Here is a 23,634-nt window from a genome sequence, read left to right as displayed (position 1 = left end):
CTGAGTCCACGTGCGGAGCCAAAACGGGTGATAACGGGGGTAGAGGAGGCGCCAAACAGGTCTAACATAGTCCGAGGGGCGCCTTTACCTACCCCGATTGATACCTTGGCAATGATTCCTTGGCTCAGTGAATACCCGGATCGTGCTTCTGCTGGGGTGTTGCGGAACGGGTTTTCTTATGGTTTCCGCATCCCAGTGGGGGACTTTCAAGGTGCAACGAAATGTAAGAATCAGCTATCGGTCTTTCAGCATACGACGGTGGTACAGGATAAGATCAGGAAGGAGGTTACTCGAGGTCGAGTCGCCGGTCCGTTTAGTGTACCACCGGTTCCTAATTTTGTTTGTTCCCCTTTAGGTGTGGTCCCGAAGAAGGACCCGGGTGAGTTTCGGCTGATACATAATTTATCAGCCCCACGTGGTCTTTCCGTAAACGGAGCGATAGACCCGGAAGTGTGTTCGGTGCGGTACGCATCCTTCGATGAGGCCGTAGCCATTTTGAATCGCCTGGGGCCCGGGGCGCTGATGGCAAAATCTGATATCGAGTCAGCGTTCCGGTTGCTCCCGGTACATCCAGACGATCAGCGTCTCTTAGGTTTCATGTTTCAGGGTCATTATTACATGGATAGGTGTATGCCGATGGGGTGCTCTATATCTTGTGCCTATTTCGAAAAATTCAGTAGTTTTCTACAATGGGTCTTCACAAGGAAGACGGGTTTCCAAAATGTGATGCATTACCTTGATGATTTTTTGTTCCTGGGGGCAGCCGGGGACCCGGAATGTGGACAGGCTTTGGCACAGTTTTGTGTCTTGATGAATCAGTTTGGCGTGCCATTGGCACCAGGTAAGACTGTGGGGCCTTCCACTTGCCTCGAGTTTCTGGGGATTGAGTTAGACTCCGCAGAAGGTTGTTTTCGTTTACCAGCTGACAAAGTGTCAAAGTTCAGGACATCCCTGCAGATGTGTATAAGGGTACCTAATGTTAAGCTGCATCAATTACAGCAGTTAGTTGGCCAGTTGAATTTTGCCCTGAGGGTCATACCAATGGCCCGCCCCTTTTCCCGTTCGATCGCTCAAGCCATGGTCGGCCTGAAGGAGTGCCATCATCGCACAAGGCTCTCGGCAGAGGTCCGCCAGGACATGCGCATATGGTTGGCATTTCTGGAGGATTTCAATGGTCGAGTCGTCTGGAATAAACCGGCCGTGTCCTCTGAGGAGCTGGGGCTGTGGACAGATTCGGCAGGGAGCATAGGTTTCGGTGCCATATTCGGCACGAGATGGTCTGCACAAGAGTGGCCGACATGGTGGCATGATAGTGGACTGACAAGTAACATTGCTTTCCTGGAACTTTTCCCCATTTTAGTGGCCCTGAGAACTTGGCCCGAAGGGTTCAAAGATCACTCTGTGGTATTTTGGTCTGACAATATGACCGTGGTCGAGTGTATCAATAGTCAGGCAGCACGATGCAAATGGATTTTGAGACTGCTCAAGGAAATTGTTTTACTTTGTATGCAATTGAATGTGCTATTCAGAGCAAGACATGTCCCAGGGGTAATGAACCAGACGGCTGATGCACTGTCTCGTTTTCGTATGCAGGCTTTCTGGGGTTTCCTTCCCACAGCGGACCCGGAGCCGGCACCCTTTCCCGAAGCTCTCTGGTCTCTCGGTGCCCCGAACTTCGTAACCTCGTGGGAGAGAGTTTAGCACCCAGGACGAGGAAGGCATATGAAGGGGCGTTCCGGTCCTATTTGGCCTTTTTGGGGACTGATAGGGAGGAGCTTTGGGGCCAGGAAGAGTGGGTGGTGTATTTTCTGATGTCCTTACATCGTGTCGGGAAATCGGTGGCCACGGCTCAGAGGCATCGGGCTGCCATTTCCTTTGTGGCTAGGGCTCACGGGGTCCATGACCCGACAGCGTCTTTCGTTGTACAGAAAGCGCTACGGGGGTGGCAACGCCTTGAGGGTCGCAGAGTAGATGAGAGGCGCCCGATAGGTTTGGATAGGCTGGCCCAGTTATTATCCGGACTCCCTGCTACGTGTTCATCTCAGTTTGAGACAGTGTTATTCCGAGCCGCTTTTACGCTGGCATTCCATGGGGCTATGCGGGTAAGCGAATTAGTGGCAAGGAACAAGCAGGATGTGACGGGAGGATTGTGCCAGGAGCACGTCCAGATCAGAGGGGAGACGATAACGGTCTCATTTGTCAGGTCCAAGACCGATCAAAGTGGGATGGGTGACTGCGTAATCATACGCAGGATTCCCGGGTCCTCCATGTGCCCGGTAAGGTGTCTAGAAGATTATTTAGCACGAAGGGTGGCATCATGGGGGGGGACCTTGTTGAGACACGCTGACGCCACCCCACTGACAAAGTTTCAGTTTAAGCGGGTGCTTGCGATGTCGATTGCCGCTGCGGGCTTGAACCCGGGCGAGTTTGGGACCCATTCCTTTCGGATAGGGGCTGCTACAGAAGCTACAGCCAGGGGTCTGGATGTCGAACAAGTTAAACGGGTGGGGCGTTGGTCCTCCAATTGTTATAAAAGGTATGTGCGGTTGCACATGTTGTGAAGCTGTAGCAATGTACTCACGCTTCTTGTTTTTGTTTGGTTTTCAGTTGCGCAAGCCTACGAGGCGGGGCGGACTGTGCAGTCGACCCTACACCAGGCCAGCGGTCAGACATCACCGGCTGTGAAAAAGGAGGTGTGGGTTGTGGGCCACTCATACGTGAGACGTGCCGCAGACGTATTCAAGGCAGGTGATATGATTCACGTAGCTGGGGAATACGGGTACAGTGTGTCCTTCTACGGAAGAGGCGGTCTCTGTATTGACCAGTTTCAATCATTTTTTGAGGGTTTGCTAGGGCGGACGAGGTCACCGCCGTCTGTAGTGATAGTACATCTTGGGGGTAATGATTTGGTCACCACTGGTAGACGACTTCTTCTTGAGGCGATGCTTTCCACTGTAAGTTGGTTAGCGAGGAGAGTTCCAGGGTGCACAATTGCGTGGTCCCATATGATCCCACGAAAAGTGTGGCGGGGGGCTATTTCGGTTCCTGCTTTAAATCATTCTGTTAGGAAGCTTAATAACAAAGTGAGTAGGTTGTTCCGTTCCAAGACACTGCATGCTATTTCACATGGGTGTATTAATGATGACAGTATGTATTTGGGGGATGGAGTGCATTTGTCTCGAGTGGGGAATGAGTTACTCATAGGAGACTTCTTAGCATGGCTAAAAACGTTACACCATGACCTTTAGGTAGGAGTGTGTGGGGGGTCCGGATAGCCGGTCAACTATCCGGCCTGTGGCGGTAAGGTCGTGATCGGTGAGCACTAATTGGAAGATCCCTATGAGTGGGCGTCACCCAGCACGGATGGGAGCGCTCGGGGGAGGTGGCCATTGGCCCCTCAACGGGGAGGCGGTCCCTTCTAAGGATGGGTCGCCGAAAGAAGAGGAAAGGCGGTCAAGGCCCCTTCCTGGGTAGGAGGGGTTACAGCCCCCTCCTGGGGAATTTCCCGGGGCCAGGACGTCTGCGACGGCAGATATGGTAAGTTGTGTGGGGTTTGGGGGGGGGTCTACGCGACCTTCTAGATACCTCACACGAGTCCTCGTACGACCTCTAAGTGGCGTCGAGTTTTATTGGGGCCCCCGTCAAGTCAAGGGAAATTGGTAATTGCACTTGAGGTACGCCTCTGGGCCGCCCCTCACAAGTGAGGGCGATATTTCTGGGTTAGGGATCTTGACACCGGTTACGACCTTGCCGTTGGCCCTTAAACGTTAGGATGTACAATTTCAAAATTTCAAGTAAATGTTTTGCAGGATGTTAGTTCAGCTAGGAGAACCTTTGTATTAGAGAATCTGTTAAGGTTAGCCAAACATCGCAATGTGGTAATGAAATTGTACATAATATGAAACTGTTTATTTAATGTTTTAATTTTGTTTCATATTTTAATAAATACGGCCGGGGGGGTTACTCCCTCCCGTCTTCCAAAGACTTCAGAACTGTTTCCGGTTTCCCATTCTTGGGGATTGTGTTGAGAGGGGGTGGCGGGTATCTCAGCCATATGGAAAGGGGCGACCACTCGGTCCCCCCGAACGTATGGCAGAGTACCACGATCCCCCCGGGAAGCCATCTTGGGCGGGAGGCGAGTCTCGGCTGGTATGCCCGAAGCGGCGTAGCCGGGGCGCGCCTTTTCCCGCCCTAGAGTGGGTTGGCCTAGACACTGTCGCGGCTGGCCACGCCCTAGGGGCAGGCAGGGGCGGGTTTACGCCCGCCTTGAAGACGGATAAAAGGAGAAGCAAGATCCGAAGGCATCCTCTTGTTCCTGTGCTCTGAAGCTGCACCTCCTCGCTGCACGTGAGCTCGAGACGGAACGAAGAGCCAATTTTGACCCACCCACCAGCCCCTGATGACAGCAAGTGGTTTTGAATAAAGTTGATGGATAACTCTGATTTTCGTTTACAGGTTGTGGTATTCTCGTGATGATTCTGAGTATGTAATAAAGAATGTCGATTTGTGTTACGTTTTGCAAATAAAGAGATTCTGCTTCAGTGTTCATTGGTAAGCATGCTTTTAATGAAAGTATAGTTGCTACTGTATTTTTAGTTTAGTCATTTAGTTAGCATTGTCGTATTTATCTTGGTCGGGCGGTAAGGTCATGATCGGTGAGCACTAATTGGAAGATCCCTATGAGTGGGCGTCACCCAGCACGGATGGGAGCGCTCGGGGGAGGTGGCCATTGGCCCCTCAACGGGGAGGCGGTCCCTTCTAAGGATGGGTCGCCGAAAGAAGAGGAAAGGCGGTCAAGGCCCCCTCCTGGGGAATTTCCCGGGGCCAGGACGTCTGCGACGGCAGATATGGTAAGTTGTGTGGGGTTTGGGGGGGGGTCTACGCGACCTTCTAGATACCTCACACGAGTCCTCGTACGACCTCTAAGTGGCGTCGAGTTTTATTGGGGCCCCCGTCAAGTCAAGGGAAATTGGTAATTGCACTTGAGGTACGCCTCTGGGCCGCCCCTCACAAGTGAGGGCGATATTTCTGGGTTAGGGATCTTGACACCGGTTACGACCTTGCCGTTGGCCCTTAAACGTTAGGATGTACAATTTCAAAATTTCAAGTAAATGTTTTGCAGGATGTTAGTTCGGCTAGGAGAACCTTTGTATTAGAGAATCTGTTAAGGTTAGCCAAACATCGCAATGTGGTAATGAAATTGTACATAATATGAAACTGTTTATTTAATGTTTTAATTTTGTTTCATATTTTAATAAATACGGCCGGGGGGGTTACTCCCTCCCGTCTTCCAAAGACTTCAGAACTGTTTCCGGTTTCCCATTCTTGGGGATTGTGTTGAGAGGGGGTGGCGGGTATCTCAGCCATACGGTCCTTTCGCGACACATGAAGCTTGAGGAAAAAATCTATAGCCTTATTAGATATTACACTCTCTGAGGATGCAATGTCCTAATGTATCGGGGAGAGAGACAGAACGATTGTGAGAAAGTGCCTCTTTTTGCATGGTTAGCTGCCACTTTTTGCCTTGTTTTTATGTAGTTTCAATTGTAGTGCACAAGGTCCCTGGCATCCAGATCCCCTGTGCCAGTGCTTCTTACCTAAAAATATTTCCACAAATGGTATTTCTACCCCTTGTGAGTCCCTGGTATTGTATTCTATTGTAACTTCATTTATATAGAACTTACTACCCCAGACGAGGCGTTGAAGCGCTTTTTCGGAGAGTAGCAACCCATATAGGATTAATGGTGAATTAGTATAGTGAAATATGAAAGTAATTTGAGTGGTGGATATTAGTTAGTTATTTGGATTGAGAAGTATAGCGGATGGATAAGAGAGGGAACATTTTTTGCATTTATATAGCGCTTGTTACCCCTGATAGGGTGTTAAAGCACTTTTTTGGCAACTAGCACCCTACTCCGGAACCCAGGCATTTGAGTGGTGGGTATGTTAGTCAGTGTTTTGGATTGAGAAGGTTCACGGAGGAATAGGAAAAGGGAAAAGGTTTGCATTTATACCAGGCTTGCTACCCCTGATGAGGTGCTGAAGTGCTTTTTCGGCGAGTAACACGCTACTCTGGGACCCAGAGAGGATTAGGTGGTGAATTAGTATAGTGAAATATGAAATTTGAGAAGTGGACATGTTAGTCTGTTATTTTGATTGCAAAATAGTGGAGGGATACAAGAGTTAAGGATTTAGATTTTTTTCCTTGTTTTTTGTTTTGGTGGTCATAGCAGTAGGAAGAGACTTAGAATGAATAAAAAGGTATGTGGAGGTGAAGAGTCAGAGGGAAGAGTTTAGAACGGCTTGTTTTGGGAGATCAGTATAGTAAAAGAGGTGTCAGATGATGCAAGGAGGGTTAGAGTAGTGTAGAGTCTTAGAAGTGGTTATTTTGGGGATCATAGTAGTGGTATGGGGTTTGGGTTGAATGAGAGAGCAGAAGTAGAGGATATATTGATAGAGGTATAGGGGGAGAATTAGGGTAGTGCATTGGAAAGAGTAGAAAAGTTTGAGATGAGTCAGGGAGTTGAGGTAGAAGATATATCGAGAGAGGTATAGGGTGAGAATACGGCAGTGCATTCAATATGCTGAATTAGAAGAACGTTACAAGTATATAGATCCATAAGTACATGGAAAGTTTATAGATGCATAAAGGATTAAGGATATTGATAAGGGCTATAGGGTGAGAAATAGGGTAGTGCATTCGAATGAGTAGTAGATAGAGGTTTGAGATGAGTCATAGAGTTGAGGTAGAGGATATATACTGTGAGAGGTATAGGGTGAGAAATAATGTAGTACATTGTATGCTTTCTTTAGGAGAAGAGCAATACATATGTAGATCCAAGTACATGGAAGTTATATAGATGCATAAAGTAGGTAATTATATGTAGATTACAGATGCATTAGATAAACTCTGGTTTTCAAGTGTTGCTGTATTTAAAAATGTATTTATTTATTTTTTTTAAACATAGTTATTCTACATACGAGTTGGTGAATTACCTGGTCTGTATTCTAGCACCAAATGTTAACGTTTGGCCAAATATATCCGCCTTTGACAGAATTACTGAATAACTCGATCCATAGTAAGAACTGTTCTCCAACTATGAACTAAGTGGGCAATTGTAACACTGTTTTTCTTATTGCAGTGCTGGCTGCAGGAACAGAGAGAGAGCAGTATTGGTGTCATATAGTCCACTTGGGGCCCCAGTGGCAATGAACTGTATGCATGCTTACTGGACTTCACAGTGTTGTCAGGGTCGGTGACTGATACTATGCAGGCTGTTTTGCATATTACTAGCCTTACCCTAGAAGGTAATGCTGCTGCTTTGGTGGGGGTCTGGGCCCCCATTATCCAGCATGCAAAGAGCCTTGTAAGATGCAAAAACTGCTGTGAGCTAGAGAGAGAAACTTCTGAGGAGAACTACCTGTGGCTCTCCATGCGCTCTGACATATCATTAAATTGCAGCTATAGACGTTTGCCTTCCTCCCCAGCTGAAGCACCAACACACGTTGCTACTCAAGACTGAAAACAAGGCTGCTCTCTGGAACTGGTAGAAAGCAGCAGTCAGGTAACTCAACCTAGGGTTGATACCTTTTCCAGAGACAAATTGGCCATTAGTTGTATTGAAAGAGGCTGCAGAGGCCTGGACCTGATACTAAACAGGACTGAAAACAAATTTGAATGTATTCATTTGTAACGTGCCATTTCTGTCTATCTGTACTTCAAGTGTTAGTCACTCATAGATCACCTCCAGAACACTTTTAAAACTGCTTTCTATTTATATTTGTTTTTTGTAGTATGTACAGATAAAATGTAAACATTCCAGCTTTAAGTGATTTTGCTAATTTCTGTACAGTCTGCAACATCAAAATATCTGCCCTGTGCTCATTTGATTTCAGCAGGATATGCTAATCAGCATCATTTTTTAGGAGGATACAGGGTCAGCTGTTGCTCACATGAAAAAGGGGAAGGCCACTGGCAATGACAAAGTTCTGGGGGAGGTCTATTGGCCATAAATTCGAACATTATTCCAGCCTGGAGGAATACATCTAATAGCATATTGCATAATGGCCAAAAGTCACCCGATTAGTGGAGAGAGGCAGATATAGTAGTGATATTAAAACTCAATATTAACCCAGTCAAGTCTGAGTCTTACAGATTGATCTTGTTGAATAGTGATTACAAGGTCTTTGCTTATCCACTACCCAGAAGGCTTGCATGGGTTGCTGGAAAATTAATAGGCAGTGACCAGAAGGGAGAGAGGCAGATGGGAGAGCTATTCCACCAACTGGTTGGTATAATTGATATTTTTGAGTGCCCCTCTTGCGATAGAAGCGGTTGATGCCACCAAAACCTTTGATGAGGTACACTGGAAATATTTGTGGTATTCAAATCTTTACATCTGAATCCAAGTACTAGAATGTCAGTGATAATCAGTTAACAGATGAAATCTTCATACTAAAAGGTAATCACCAGGGCTATCCTCTATCTCCCATTTTGCTTGATCCATTTATTGAACCGTTTGCGCAACAATTGAGACATCATGAAGAATTAGTTGCTTTTGAGGCTGAAGGGTATGTGAAATCTGTGGCATTATATCACGATGATTTATTTTATATGCAAATTGTCTCAATACCTCTTCAAACAATTAGTTATGGCTTTTGACGAATTATCAGGGTATGCTATCAACCAAAATAAAACAGAGATAATGAGAAACTTTGAAGGAGGCGAGTCAGAGCGTATGAGATATCTGAGGATAGATATACTTCATAATTTAGATCATACTCCGGGGTAACATCTCACTAGAGTGGTACATAAAATTAAAATGCTGTTTAAGGATGGCAAAATATCCCTTGCACTATATTTTTGAGGATTAATTTATAGTGTATTCTCCCCAAAATTACTTTTTAATGTAATATTATTCTTTCAAGTTTTCATACAGTTGCCATTCAGACATTTCGGGGGGTTATACATTGTTTCATTTGGGTCTCTAAGGGGATAAGGCTAGCCTGGAGGAAGCTGAGGAACAAATTGAAAAAGGGAAGCTTACAGCTTTCGGATATACAACTGTATTGTTGGGCCTTCTAGATTAAAAGCTTTAGGAAGCTGCCTTGAGTGTGGGATACGTCAGACAGAGGCAGTTGTTTCAATCTATGATCAGAACCATATAGGGACCCTTGTCCTGTGGGCTGGTCTGGGGAGACTTGGACAGCGATGATATTGCAGCAGATGGGCTGGATGATCCTGGGATTCTATAGCTAGAATGCAATAACTATTGGTTGAACCGTTGATCAGGACTGGAAAAAAAAATCATAGGGTTGAATTCGACAGGAGTTTGAAAAATACATTTTAGTGAGAAACGTTTTGAAAAAAATGCTTCTACATGTAATTTTCCATACGTTATGTAATTACACAACACACACATGCAGTGGGCCTCATTCAAACATGCTTTTATGCTAAAACATAAGTTACCAGTTTTCATAAGAATTACTACATAAGAAGTAAAATGTTTGCTTATGGGTCCTCCCAACTCAGTAATTCGCTAGACCAATTAATCAATATTTCCCTTTTAATGGGTACTGCAGACGTGGATATTCTTGCCTCCACTTGAATTGCTCCTTCCTTTTTCTCTCGTCTCCAGCTCCTCCTTTGTTTGTCTACCCATTTCCCTCATTCAATCCTACCATTTATTTTTATGTGTTCTCTCCATTGACTTCCCTCCCTCCTTTCTCTCTAACTGTCTCTTGCATCACTGCTTCAGTTGTATCTACTTTCTCTCTTCTAACTCTTCTCTGTTGTCTATCTCCTACCCGTTAACTCTTCAACCTCGTCCCATTCTCTCAGCTCTCCCACAACCCTTTGTCTCTTCTCTTCTTTCACTCCTCTTCTTCCCTCCTCAACTAAACCCTCTCTCTTCTGACTCTCCGCCTTTTGTCCCCCATTCTTCTTACACCAATTTTCTCTTTCTTTCTCTCTCCCTCTTCTCCACTCTCGCAAATCCTGGTGACTACTGTGCTTATTTAATGTTTTACCTTTTAGATTGTAAGGTTGTCTATTATTTAAAGCTTTGCTTCCCTACAGCCCTTGATCATGTGTGACACCTCTTTTAGTTCTGACTTTTTAACCTACATCATGTTGCATATTGGGACTCGCAGTTTCACTTTTCGAGCTGCAGTGGAAATGCCAAATGTGCAAAGTGATGGAGCGTAAAAAGCTATGCTGACAAGTGACTAAATGAGTCAAACATGACACAGTCTCTTGACATCTATGAGTAGTAAAACACCTAACATTGCTTCTTGAGAGGGGTTAGTTGACCTGTGCACCCTTAGGGGTATGTCTGACATTTAAGGTTATCCTTCACAAATTCTGATAGTGATTGACCAATTCTCATGATAGAGGGGCCGATTACGAAGAAAGACGGACTTAAGTCCGCCTACCATTGTATCAGGGATAGGGACCACCCGCCAGTCGTGTGGCGATCCCGTACTCTTTATTAGGATGCGACCGCCACCATGGAGGTCGCATCCAGCACTTTAACATTGCTGAGGGTGCTGCTGGTTGCAGCAACCACCGCAATGCTAAAAATGCATGTCCTGCATTTCACTGCACTATGTGGCAGGCACCACTCGGTGCCTGCCACTTAGTGTAGTGAAATGTAGGGGGGTACCATGGGTACTTCTCCAGTACCCCAACACAAGGGAGGCCGGCAATGGCCCCCCAAAATCAATCCCTGGCAGCCTTTCCATGGCGGTTTTGCCGCCATGGAAAGGCTAGATACAGCCTGCATCGTAATTTGGTGGGAGATGCTTGCTAGGCATCTGAACCATTTTAGAGATGCAGACCGCTCTGCCAGGCAATCAGTACAATTGCCTGTGGCGGATCCATGGTGGCCAGTTTTTGCACCCGCCACGGTTGTGGTCTGATTCCCCGACATGCTAATTGGGCAGGCTGGTAATCGTTCTTCGATGGCAGAGGGCTCACCACTGCACGGCTGGCGGTGGTGGACCTTCCGCCATCGTAATCGGGAACCATAGTGTTTATTTATATTGTAGGACCAGATACTAAAATTCTTACAGAATCAAAGTGGGGGCAGAATGGGGTATTCTGAGTGGGAAGAGACAGTCTATATCCTCAGCGAAGACACAGCAGCATGAAGAATATACATGTCCAAGAGTACCTACTTTTAAATAAGGCCATTAGAAACAAGGGAAAGACTAGCGTCAGAGAGTAGGACAACAGAGTATGAATAGTGACAGTGCAGAGAGCTCTTTGATTTTGCAGAAATCAAGCTCAGTGCAGCCCATCCACGTCCTGGAGAGGGAAAAAACTGTGTAGGTGGGGAGGGAGGCTTACAGCCTGATTCATCATTGTTAAATTCGGTCGCAAAGGGCCAGATTCTGAGAATCTGGCCCTTTGCGAGCGGTATTTTTGCATTTGGGATTCATCATCCCAAATGCAAAAATCGCTATTTAAGAATTCGCATATTTGCGAGGAATAGCATTTAAGGAATCTCTATTAGAGATTCCTTAAATGCAATTCTTGAAACATTTTAAAGTGCGAATTCGCAAAAATTTCCCGCTATTTACCGTGAGGAAAATGCATTTAAATGCATTTTTCTAAGTTTCATGTTACACACACACATGTCCTTGGGACATGTGTGTGCGCAACACCAATGTAGCATACATTTCATGGGTGCTACAGGGTGTCCTTTGGACACCCCTGCACCCTTGAAATCGCAATTTCAATATGCGAATCGCTAATTGCGAAAACGCACATTGAAATGTCTTCCCATTTATTCCTATGGGCCTTTGGGCCCATAGGAATGAATGGGGAGATATTCCTTAATTGCGATTAGCAATTTGCTAATCGCAATTAAAGAATAATTAGAAATCACAATTTATTTAGCGATTTCTTGGTGAATAGCATTTTGCTATTCCTTAATAGCGATTCCTTAATAATCGCTATTAAGGAATAGCAAATACTCACCTTGATGAATCAGGCTGTTAGATTCCTGTGGTCAAGTATAGCATGGAAAACGGAAGGGGTCAGATTGCAAGCTCTACCTAGAAGCGGCTGAGCAAAGCTGCATGCAAGAATTGGAAGGCAATTTTGACCCATTTATGTTTGAATGATGACCCTTGATTATGAATGCCCACAATCAGCCCTCAGCCATGCTCTATTGAAAAAAGGCATGAATCAAGCCCAAAAGCATGACATGTGCTTTATACGTCGTGCTTTTGGCCTTCATGCATTTCTTTTCTTAATAGAGCGCTGATCATGGGCATATGTGAAAGTATTCCTGTTAATTGCAGCACCGTCATGCGCTGCAATTAGCATAAATATTTTCACAATGGGTAAGATCAGCCTGCAGTCATGCTCCTTTAAGAAAATACATGCATCAAGTCCAAAAGAACAACGTTACGTGCTTTTGGACTTGCTGCATATCTTCAATTTTTTTTCTAGTAATTTTTTTTATTCAATCAATCAATCAGTGACACTTATAAAGCGCGCTACATACCCGTGGGGTCTCAAGGCGCTGGGGGGGGGGGAGCCGCTACTGCTCGAACAGCCAGGTCTTCAGCTTCTTCCTGAAGGAGAGGTGGTCTTGGGTCAGGCGCAGGTCGGTCGGGAGGGAGTTCCAGGTCTTGGCGGCCAGGTGGGAGAAGGACCTTCCTCCTGTAGTCGCTCTTCGGATGCGGGGGACGGCGGCGAGGGCGTGGTTGGCTGATCGGAGGTGGCGTTTGGGAGCGTAGAAGTTGACTCGGCTGTTGAGGTAGCTCGGGCCTTGGTCGTGTAGGGCTTTGTGTGCGTGGGTGAGGAGGCGGAAGGTGATTCTTTTGTTGACGGGGAGCCAGTGAAGGTCTCGCAGATGTCCGGAGATGTGGCTGGTTCGTGGGATGTCGAGGATGAGTCTGGCTGAGGCGTTCTGGATCCGCTGGAGTCTCTTCTGGAGCTTGGCGGTGGTCCCGGCGTAGAGGGCGTTGCCGTAGTCCAGTCGGCTGGTGCCGAGGGCCTGGGTGACGGTCTTCCTGGTCTCGGTGGGGATCCACCAGAAGATCTTCCGTAGCATGCGTAGGATGTTGAAGCATGCCGAGGAGACGTTGTTGACTTGCCTGGTCATGGAGAGGGAGGAGTCCAGGATGAAGCCCAGGTTGCGTGCATGGTCTGTCGGTTTGGGTGCGGTGCCCAGGGCGGGAGGCCACCAGGAGTCGTCCCAGGCGGAGGGAGAGGGGCCCAGGATGAGGACCTCCGTCTTGTCCGAGTTCAGTTTCAGGCGGCTGGTCGTCATCCACTCGGCTACCTCTTTCATCCCTTCGTGCAGGTTGGCTCTGGCGGCGGCGGGGTCGTTGGTCAGGGAGAGGATCAGCTGGGTGTCGTCGGCGTAGGAGATTATGCTGAGGTTGTGTTTGCGTACGATGGCCGCGAGGGGGCTCATGTAGACGTTGAAGAGGGTGGGGCTCAGAGATGATCCTTGGGGGACGCCGCAGATGACTTCGGTGGCCTCTGATTTGTACGGTGGTAGGCGGACTCTCTGTGTTCTCCCGTCGAGGAAGGAGGTGATCCACTCCAGCGCCTTGTCCTGGATTCCGACGTTGCTGAGGCGCTGCACTAGGGTGCGGTGGCAGACCGTGTCGAATGCCGCGGAGAGGTCTAGGAGGATGAGGGCCGCTGTTTCTCCATTGTCCATCAGGGCTCGGATGTCGTCGGTGGCGGCGATGAGGGCGGTCTCGGTGCTGTGGTTGGCTCGGAAGCCGGACTGTGAGGGGTCGAGGGATCCGTTCGTCTCGAGGAAAGCGGCCATCTGCTTGTTGACGGTCTTCTCGATGACTTTGGCTGGAAACGGGAGGAGCGAGATGGGGCGGTAGTTCTTGAGGTCGGTGGGGTCCGCTGTTGGTTTCTTGAGTAGGGCGCTGAGTTCGGCGTGTTTCCAGCTCTCGGGGAAGATGGTGGTGTCGAGGGATGTGTTGATGATGTCTCGCAGGTGGGGTGCGATGACAGCGTCGGCTTTGTTGAAGACGTGGTGAGGGCAGGGGTCGGTCGGTGATCCGGAGTGGATGGAGTTCATCGTGCGGATGGTGTCTTCGGTGCTGATCGGGGTCCAGGCGTGGAGGGTGGTGGTGGGGGGTGGTTGTTCGGTCATGGTGTGCGTTGGTTGGTTGTTGAAGCTGTTGTGTATGTCCGCGATCTTGTTGTGGAAGTATGAAGCCAGGGAGTTGCAGAGGTCTTGCGATGGGGTGATGTCGTTATTAAGTTCATTTTGAGTATACTGATACAACAGATGGAAAGTGCTTTCTCATTCTTGTAAAGGTCAATGTTCATTAGTGGTTGGGACTTTCGGTTGGGGGAGCTAGTTTCATGTAGAAGCAATTTAGGGAAGGTAGACTGCTTAGATTCTGCCCTTATGCAAAGTTTCCCTAGATGGGTTTATAGGGTGATGAGGAGGAAGTAGCACCAAAGGAATAAGTTGTTAGATTGGTCCCCCCAAAAAATTGGAATGCACTTGAGAAAACCCCTGCTAGTACCACAGAGATATCAGAGCGTTAGATTGTGATTAAATTTTTCTTACCTGACAGACAAAAATCCAATTGTTTCACAGCACAAATGAATTTCTCCCTCAAGTAGAATGAGCAAAGACACTTCATAAAAAAATATGGACTGTGCCAAACAAATAAGGATATGGAATTTAAGATGGCACCATTCGTCAGCTGTCGACCCTCTGTAAAACCAACGCTTGGACAAATGAGTAGATTTTACACGTTACAATAGTTTGGCAAATGGTTTGGGCAGCAATCACATACATACTGAAGGTTGGCTTTGGGGTATTTCAATTGGAATTGGACATCAAGCTCTTCACACACAAAAGGAAGGTACAGATAAGGAGCAGAAGAACTACCTAATAAGATGTTGAACCCTCCTCCTGAGCACCCCCCCCCCCAAAAAATATATATAGCACAATACAAAGGTGGGTGCTCCTTCAGCAACTGGCACGGAGATTGCTGCTTCCTACGGGTTTGCCCTCATAGCTGTTCACCAACTGACCTCCAAGCTTTATAGCCAAATTGCATTGATCTTGGACATCTTTGTAGTTGTTCATAGTTGTTAGCCTGATACTCATGCTTGACTCCTGTACACTTCTTTTTAACTGCATCCTTGGAGCTAGCATAAATCATTTTACTCTTCAGAGGTGCGCAGTCTTGAGCCCAGAAAATAAAAACCAGATCCTCCTTCTTGGTTTCATAACAAGCATCAAAAAGGGCATAGCGGCAATCGTCTCTTGGAAGCATGTTGATGAAGTGCTTGTACACATCGTCATACAAACGACAATCGCCTACCATGATCTCTTTTCCTTCTTTAATGATTATGCTTTTTGTGTCTGGCCTAAGCAGAATTTGATCACCTTCTTCCTGTTTTTAATTTCTTCTGGATGCATGTGTTTCCTCACTTTCATCTCATTGAACACAGTGACGATGTAATCGGCAACTGTGAACCGGTAGCCATGCTGCACAAGGTTAGAGAGGCCGGCTGCAGGTAATGTCTGGAGGAGAGAGAAGAGCATCCTATCCCACTCTTGCACTGACAACGACTGATTCCCCCACAGTCACATGCCTACCCCCTATCCAGGTTAGCTGGACCGACCATTTTATCATCGAATTTTACACTCCTCACTCCAAACCTGCCCCCTCTGGGCCAATTTCCCTTCCCAGCGAACGGCGTCAATGGCACAAAGTCAATGAAAGCGCATTTAAAGAAAGATTTACTGAACCCTCCTTCACCTCCTCTGAAAATATAGAAAGTGTCCTCAAGAAATTCGAAATAGCAACTAGGACTTCCATAGACTACATAGCACCCTTAAAACAATTTAGACCCCGACCAGCCAATAAGCAAGAAATCTGGTTTTCTGATGACCTCGGGGCACTGAAACAAGCAGCTAGGAAACTAGAAAAGAAATGGAGAACCTCTCGCCTGAGGACTGACAGGAACCACTACTGGGACTCACTATCCACCTACCACAAAGCAATCCCTACTGCACGAAAAACCCATATTGCATCCCAAATCACAGCCGCAGGGAACTCCCCCAGGGTCCTATACCAAGTATTACAATCCTTTGTTAAACCTGTAGCATGTGAAAGCTCTGGGCTGGCATCACAACAGCTCTGCGACAAAATATCTCTATTTTTTACCAATAAAATAGATACCATCTATGAGAAAATAGTCAACACCAATAAAGCCATGATCACTGACATAGCCCTTGTCCAACACGATACGGAATTCAAGCAAAACATACACACCCTGGATATTTTCACCCTATCACCCCCGAGGAGACATCAGCACTGATCACGCAGATCAAAAGCGGCAGCCCTGATGACACTATTCCAGCCAGACTAATGCCCACTCTACTCTGAATACTATGCCCGATGATTGAGAAACTCGTTAATCTGTCACTTAGCACAGGCACCGTCCCCAAAGAATGGAAGCGTACCCTAGTAAGGCCTATTAGGAAAAACACTTCCACACCATGGACCGAACTGGCCAATCTCAGGCCCATCTCCCTGCTACCCTTTCTGGTGAAACAGACTGAAAAGCATGTCAACCGTCACCTATCTAGCTATATCGAACTTGCTGGTGGCCTGGACTACTCCCAATCTGGGTTCAGGCCGAAACACAGTACAGAGTCCACCCTTCTGTCTGTTACTGATGACTTGCACATGTACCAGGACAAAGGCTACTCAGTGATCCTGGTATTATTAGATCTGTCGGCAGCGTTTGACACCGTGTCACATACCATCCTGATTGACCGGTTGGCGAACGTGGGAATCAAGAACAAAGCCCTTGCCTGGCTAAGAAGCTTTTTATCCGATTGTACCCAGACTGTCACCATGGGTGCATATCGTTCAGCGGAGGTAGAGATTTCAAAAGGGGTGCCACAGGGCTCATGTTTGAGCCCAGCCCTCTTTAACATCTGGCAAGAGTGATGCGCAAATTTGGCTTCATTCCCGTGTCATATGCTGATGACACGCAGCTCCTCTTCCCCTTTAAGACTCTCTCGGCTGAAGTAAAGAGCTCCTTCTCATCAGGCATGAAGGCAGTAGCACAATGGATGTCCACTAACTACCTTCAGTGCAACGTCAGTAAGACAGAGGTTATGCTGTTCGGGGAGGCAAAAATACTATGGACCCCAGACTGGTGGCCGCATGACCTTGGAACTGTCCCAGAACCTAAACAGGTCATCAAAAATCTGGGGATCCGACTTGACCAGGAACTATCGCTGAAACAACAAAGTAACTATGTTACAGGCTCATGTTTCCACACCATCAGCCTGTTACGCAAAGTCTTTCCCCTGCTGCCAGACTCCTTCAGGAAAACCTTAGTCCAAGCCCTTGTCTTAAGTCGAATCGACTACTGCAATGGCCTGCTTCTCTCCGCCAATGAGGGAGGGCTGGCCAGACTCCAGGTAATTCAAAACAAGGCGGCCCGCCTAGTCCTCAATGCCCCCCCAAGAACTGCATCTAAGCCCCTCCTTGACAAACTGCACTGGCTCTCAATTCGACAGAGGACTAAATTCAAAATATGCTGTCTGATACATAAGAGCGTAAATAGACAAGGCCCCACGTACCTGGAAAAGAAATTCATTAAATATATTCCCCCCAGATCTCTCAGATCCAGCAACAGTCATCTACTGGTAGTGCCTCGTGTCAAGAAGGCTAGACACGGAGGTAAGGCACTCTCAGTAGTGGGACCCACACTATGGAATAAACTACCTCTGACTCTCAGATTGTGTTCTGAACATCTGAAATTCAGGAAACAACTCAAAACTCTTCTGTTTAAAAATGAGATCTAGTCCCAGCCAATACCGCATCCTCTGTTTATGCTAACTGGCCCAAAAGCGCAGAGATACTCCAATGGGAGTCGATTCAAGCGCTATAAAAACCCATAAATAAATAAAATAAAGCTGCATTCTTCTCTTAACCCCTCCACTGCTGATGACGGAACCGCTCCGTCATCAGCTGCGGTGGCGCTGTGCTGATGACGGAGCGGTTCCGTCATGGCCCGCCCGACGCTCCTGCGTGGCGCGAATTCCGTGCCTGCGCTGAGCGTTCTATTGAGCGGGTGGGGCCATGACGGAACCGCTCCGTCATAAGCACAGCGCAACCGACGCTGGTGACGGAGCGGTTCCGTCACCAGCATGCGCCCGCCATATTTCCGCCCCGCCCCCTTAGCACTGCGGCGGAAAAGCCGCCGCTGTGAATGTAAATGTGTAATGTAGTATACTTGTAAAGTGCACAGCTGCCCCAGCAACGGGGCGTCCCGGCGCTGTATAATGCTGTGGAACCCTTTCTGGATCTCCCTGTGAGATGCCCCTCCTGGGCACCCCCAAGTTGAAGCCAGGCATCCCAGTGTTGTTGGGGCCTTTGTGGAGATTAAGCAATTTATTGCCTAGAATTGCAGCATGAGTCCCATGATTAGAGTTGGCGCTGAGGCGAGAATTATCGAGTCCGTGGACATTGAGCCCAAGACCCTGCAGCGTCGGGACTTGAACCCTGGTCCCAGGCCTGATCTCTGCTTCAGAGTCTGCCTCTCTAACCAGTGAGCCACACTTCTCCACAAGTGAAGGGGTTAAAGGAGCATGGCTGGGGGCCGATTGTGGGCCATTTAAAAAATATTTATGTTAATTGCAGCGCATGACGGTGCTGCAATTAACAAATATTTTCACAAAGGCCCACAAACAGCCCCCAGCCGCACTCCATTAAGAAAGAAATGCAGCAAGTGCAGGAGCCACTGCTTGCACAGGATTCCAGCAGACAGAAAATTACCATTTAGCGCACTGTTGCGCTTTAAAAGTGGCGTCGCGAATGCTCTCCCATGATGTGCTATGTATGTGCGCGCTCCAAAAACAGCACTCCTTTTTATATTTCAGGTTTGTTGGAGCGTTTTTTTAAAAAGCTATTATTAAGGTTTTTGAGGGTTTCTTTATTGCGAGGATTGAGTGATTGGAACCTTTTGTCTACAGTTTAACTTTTTTTTTTTACAATAGTTCTCAGGTTTTTGAGTGTTTCGTTATTGGGAGGCTTGCATCATTGGATCCTATTTTCTACAGTTGTATTTTTCCCTTTTTTTGGGTTCCCTTTTCAAATGAATTTGGTATTTGATTCATCTTTTATGGATTTATTGGATTTCTCGGATCGTCTACTGCTACATAACTGTAAGTTATTTTTAATTATTATGGGTGGTATATGTTTTTTGTTACATTGATATATTTGTATTTTTTAAAATATAATATGTAATATGTCTTTGAGTTATCTTTTAAATTTAAATAACATAGGGGAGTCATTACGATGGCGGTCAGACTTTCATCTGACTGCCATCGTCGCGGGGCTTGGGACCGGCTACCTGTCAGGTGGCGGTCCGGCACAAGAGATTACGATGCAACCGCCAAAGTGGCGGTCACATTGTGTATCTCTAACATTGCACCGCAATGTCCAAAATGCACTGTTGGCATTTCTCTGCACTACGTGGCAGGCACCTGGAGGTGCCTGCCACCTGGTGCAGGGCAATGTAGGAGGGTACCATAGTTACCCCTCAGTGCATACCCATCTCCCCCAACACAAGGGGGGCCCACAACGGGCCCTCAAATGCAATCTGCGCCAGTCTGTGAATGGTGGTTGAACAGCCATCCACCGCTGGAGGAGATGAAGCATCCTAATATGGCAGGCAGTGCCTGCTAGGCACCCCTCCCATTCTAGGTATGCTTTCCAGGTCCGCCATGCAATCGGAACGATTATCTGTGTCAGACCTGTGGCGGACAGTTTTCCCGTCCGCCAGCAAACTGCCGCAGGTAGGCGATGAATCCGCCACCGGCAGGCTCCTGGTGGCGGATTCACTGCTATCGTTATTAGGCCCATAGTTAGAATTAATAATTTTAAAAAAGAGTAGAATTATGTTGTTGAAATGTTTTAAATTTGTAAATGTTTATGGTGTTTAGCATTGTTTTTTTACAGTATAGATTTAGCTATCATGTCTAAGTATTGTAGACCTTTGGTGTTTGCAAATAGTCTAGTTTTATGTTGTTGATAGTCATACATCGTTTTAGTTCATTTACTTAGTTTAGGGCCAATTATTGTTGGGGATTGCTCTAGTCTGAGCTCATGATAGCTTTGGTCTTTTTTAATAGTGTCTATAAGTTTATGTAGTTTTGTATGTCCTCTTCCAATAGTGGCTTGGAAGGCATTGTGTAATCCTTCCACTACATTGTTTTTTTTTTTTCTTTTTGAGCTAGAGTTCTGTCGTATACGTTCAATCAAGGTATTTGGAATTTGGGTTGCCTACGGTGTCCTGACCTATGTAACCTTCCCATTTAAGTATCTGCAAAGTATTCTAGGAAGGAAGTCAGTTTAGTTTCATTTGCCTGATAGAAAGGGCTTTCAAGAAGTAGGTTCTAATGGTTTGCTACTTCAGTTGTTGGTACATAGGCCAGGGCTATTAATCTTTTAATTTCATAGGCAAAGTTGCTATTTGCGGCTTAATCTTTTTGTAGGTGCCTCCAGATACTTTGATCAAAGTGGTAGTAGCAACCTTGTATTGCAGTGGGTGGGTATAATTTTAAAATTGATTGAATCATCGATCGTTCAAAATCAATTATCATTTTTTGTGGTAAGTAGTTGTTGGTGTACTACTTTAATATTGTTAGGAGCTCTATGTATGTGGTGTTCTGTTTATTAGGAAGTTGTGCGTAAATGAAGGGTAGGTTAGTATCTTCATATTCACAGTGGATTGTGTATACTTATTAAAAAGGCTTGGGGCAAACTTTGAATCCATCAGCCATGTTTTGCAGTTTTTAAGTTTTTGTAATTTGTTATTTGTTTCAAAGATGAGAATTCATTTTCATGACTTTGGGCCAGATGTAGGTGGCCATCTCCGGCCGAAAATGGCCGATTTCGGCCGTTACCGACCGGTAAATGGGTTTTTGGAATGTAGGGGGCCAATTTTACAGAATCGGTAAATTTACCGAATCGGAAAAATACTGAATAAGTATTTTACCGATTTGGTAACTTCTAGATGTAGGTGGGACTCTTCTGAGTCCCAAAGGCCTTTCAGATTCGGTATTTTACCACCCAATCCAATTGGGTGGTAAAATACTGAATCCAGGTGTGCATGCACATGTGTGCATGCACACCTATGCCATGTGACAGACAGACATGCCCTTAGGGCATGTCTGTGTGCCACATGGCACACATGCCTGTATTTGGGGTGCTAGAGGGTATCAAAGTGACACCCCCTGCACCCTTGCTGGAATCGGTTTTTACCGATTCTGTAAATACCGATTCGGTAATGCCCATTGATTCCTATGGGCTTCAATGCCCATAGGAATCAATGGGCATTGCCGAATCGGTATTTACAGAATCGGTAAATACCGAATCTTAACGATTCAGTATTTACCGATTCTGTAATACCTGCACCCCCCCTCTATTTTACCACTTGCTTATATACCAAATCAGTAAAATTCGGTATTTAAGAAGTGGTAAAATAAAATTACCTATATCTAGCCCTTTGTTATCATGGAAAAGGAATTTTTCATCTTTGTGAGTGATGATATATTCGGGTAATATTTGTATTTCAGTAAAAGTTTGAGGGGTGGTTGATGTTTGAGGTGTAGCTCATTTAGTTCTGGAAATTAATCTTCTCAGAGTGGGGCTAGATGGTAGTTGTCCTGTAACATGCTCAGGTACCCTAGTTAACACATTTTTAAGTATTTGGGTACTTGTTTGGTGTGAGCTGGTACTTGCTTCTCTTATTGTCTCGAGAGCATATCTAACCTCAAATTCAATTACATTGGTTGGATAGTTAGTCAGTCAGTATAGCTTTATTCGATTTTGATTAAAAAATCATGAAAGCGTACAGTTTAAAACAGTTATAAATAAAACGTACATACAATAATACATAATATCTGCAAGTTAAAAACTTTTACGCAGCCTTTGGGAGTAAATATCTTGATTATAACGTACTTTACACAGGTTAAAATTAGATCTAACAGTAATTAATAGGAGTTCCAATACTTAGGACTATAAAACAGTGATTCCTGTCGGGTATAAGTGGGAAAACTACGGCCGCTCTGTACATGGCGTCCTCTGCCCATTGACATGTTGCACCCTGCCTTTAGACTAGATGGGGGGATGCACGACATTCTAGGGTAAAAATCGTGCAAATCCCAGACGGAGATTGGGCCGTTTCCCACTTGGGGTGCACAGGTACGCAGGTACGGGACAATGTGTCTCTGCCTAAATCTTACGAGAACTAAGTCACCAACGATATCTTTTTGGAGGGAACCCAGCCAGCCCACCCTTCTAACACTCATTATTGTACCCACAAGGTTAGGTGGCAGGGGTCTGTTTTTTGTCAGCCAAAATGTAACCTTGTTCAGCAGGTCGTGTTGTCTCTCGGTTTTCCCAGGAGGAAGTACTGGTACTCCCGCGTGGACACACAAAAAGGGAGCTGCCTCCAGGGGGAGTTGGATGGGAGTAACTTTGTTATACTGTGCTCTAGGAGCAGCAAGCTGCGGCAAAACAGGTGTAAAGGAAGTTTTGAGAGCTGTTGGGGCTGGTGCATTGGAGGCTATTGATTGGGTTGAGACCCTTTTGTCTTGCGTGATTGGCTTTGGGTCTGTAGGAGTAGAAGGTGGATGGGAACATTTAGATGTTACAGAACATTTATTGGCTAGCAAGTTAGACTTGATGGTTTCTTCCATTCCCGTCAGCCTGTCCCCTAGTGTGTTTATTTTATCTATCAGTGGTGATATGATAGAGCTGACCAGTTGTTCAATAAGGGATAATAGATCCAGCTGTATAGGAGATGCTAGAACAACTAATTTCTCAGCTGTCTCAGGAGTCATTGAAGAATTGCTGACTGGAACTGTGGGGCTTAAGCACAATTTTTGGAGTTTTGGTTGGTTCCCAATGTTATTATCCCCATTACGTTTCCTTTTAGCGGATGAGAACTGGGGAAATGCGAGCTTTTGGGTGTTTTCAATGCTGACTTTATTAGATGATGGGAGGGGTTACAAGGAACTGTCGGTATCGGGTGATACACAGAAGCTTTCGGCAGGAAGCGGTGATTCCACTAAGACATGTGTAGTTTTACACAGGGTGTTTAGCTCATCTAACCACGAGAGCGCTTGGTCTGCGTCTACTGTTTGTGAGGGCAATTGCCTGGTCCATCTATTATGTGTGGGCTGGGGGGATATGCCTTTATCGACTTCTCTCGCAGTAGGCAATATTGTATTATCCCCCTTGGGAGTCATAGTGTGGTTTAGGTGTAACAAAGTAGTTATCAACGAGTCATAAAAATCGGAACAGAAAATGTCCTTGGAGAAAGGCGAAGCCAATTGGAAATAAGCCAAAAAGAAGCAAGTGTTATTTACCTCCTCTTAACATGGAGTCAAGGGAGATAGCCCTGTCCTGTCCTCCTCGGGTCTCCTCGGGCCACAGAGGGCCCGCCCTTTGCCCCGCCCGCGCGCGTCCCCCGGGCCGGAAATGAAGCGTTGATTATATCCTCCCCTGTATCCAGGGGGTGGGGCTGCTGGTCCGCTGCTCTCAGCCTCTTGGGACAGGTAGTGCCACTGCGTCCCCCGCTCTCCCCAAACA

The 23,634-nt window shown here is 46.4% G+C and overlaps 1 pseudogene; it reads right to left on the bottom strand.

Annotated features, from left to right (window-relative positions):
• Window positions 1-14,972: 14,972 nt before the first annotated feature.
• Window positions 14,973-15,554, bottom strand: LOC147688627 (cofilin-1 pseudogene; annotated as a pseudogene).
• Between the last annotated feature and the right edge of the window lie 8,080 nt (window positions 15,555-23,634).

This window comes from Lissotriton vulgaris, chromosome 10 (assembly GCF_964263255.1).
Source record: "Lissotriton vulgaris chromosome 10, aLisVul1.2, whole genome shotgun sequence".
In the NCBI taxonomy this organism is placed as follows: domain Eukaryota; kingdom Metazoa; phylum Chordata; class Amphibia; order Caudata; family Salamandridae; genus Lissotriton; species Lissotriton vulgaris.
This window is presented reverse-complemented; position numbering and strand designations above follow the sequence as displayed.